The sequence below is a fragment of the Poromitra crassiceps genome (assembly GCF_964638095.1).
Source record: "Poromitra crassiceps genome assembly, chromosome: 9".
Classification (NCBI taxonomy): Eukaryota; Metazoa; Chordata; class Actinopteri; order Beryciformes; family Melamphaidae; genus Poromitra; species Poromitra crassiceps.
Window position 1 is genome coordinate 37,113,811 of NC_139630.1, and position 1,188 is coordinate 37,114,998.

Sequence of the window (1,188 nt, forward strand, 5' to 3'; positions counted from 1 at the left end):
GAGAAAAGATAGCGTAGATGGGGAGAGGGAGAGAGTCAGAAGCTGTTTTTCCCACATGCGCCTTTTACCGCTAAATGACCGGAACGCGGTCTAATGCCTTCATGTGTGAAAGTTGTTGTTCCGGTATAAGCGCGACCCCGTCGTCGCGGACATTTCACCAGTTTCGAGCCAGTCAGAAGAGCGGTATGCGCGATAAGGAACACAAGTGTAGAACGGGTCCAGTCATTTGCCGGTCCTTCTCTCATGGGCGAGGTGTACACACGTTGCTTAACGTTCACTTCCAGCGTGCATCATCTAATCATTCGCGCACATCAAAGCAAACTACTTCCACATTTCGCTTCGTGCATTTGCTTTCTCTACATACATACAAGCGTTGGGCAGCTTGCAAGCCTCTGCCATTCTCGCTGTGTCTGTCCTGTGTGGCTGCTGCGAAGTGCGGAGGACTGAGTGAAGGACTGGCCGCTCTCGAGCAGAGGGGGAGGGGGGAAATCGGCTGTGTTAATTACGCTGGCTTGACGCTGTTCTTAAGTCAAACGAGTGTGATTTATTGTGTGACAAGCGAACTTATTTCACCATCAAGTTTTGCCGACCCCCAAAATAAGCTCCCCCCACCCCTGCCCCCCAACATACAGGCAATTTCGCTGCTATATTCCCACATGCCAGCGCTCAGGTGTGAAGGGAAATTCCGGGAAATGTCCGATATTGACTTACAGGTAATTTTCCGGTACGCATGTGGGAAAACGGCTAGGGTTTCAGTTCGGAAACCAGTTCGGATTCGTAACAAAAATTGATGCTTTTGTAATTAGTAGCCTTTTAATTAGTCGTTTCGCTCATATAGGCTATAACATACACATTTAAAAATATTAGTTTCTTTATAGGGTAGGGATGTGTGAGATTTTATTTCAATAGCCTATACCAGAATTGTCCACTCGGGTTAAGCTATTGTTGCATGGTGCAATGGTGCAGGAAGAGAGGTTACTGTATACTATCAATGGTTACTGTATTGCCTACTGGCCAGTAGGGCTGGGTCGGTTTGAAAATTTTAAAACCGGTTCGATATTGCCGTCTAAACCGGATCGAACCGGTATACCGATTTTTTTTGTAATTAAAAAAAAAAAAAAAAAAAAATCTTTTAAAGCAGGGCTCCCGAGTGTGGCCCATAACTGTCTGTAGTGCAACTTCAGTCCA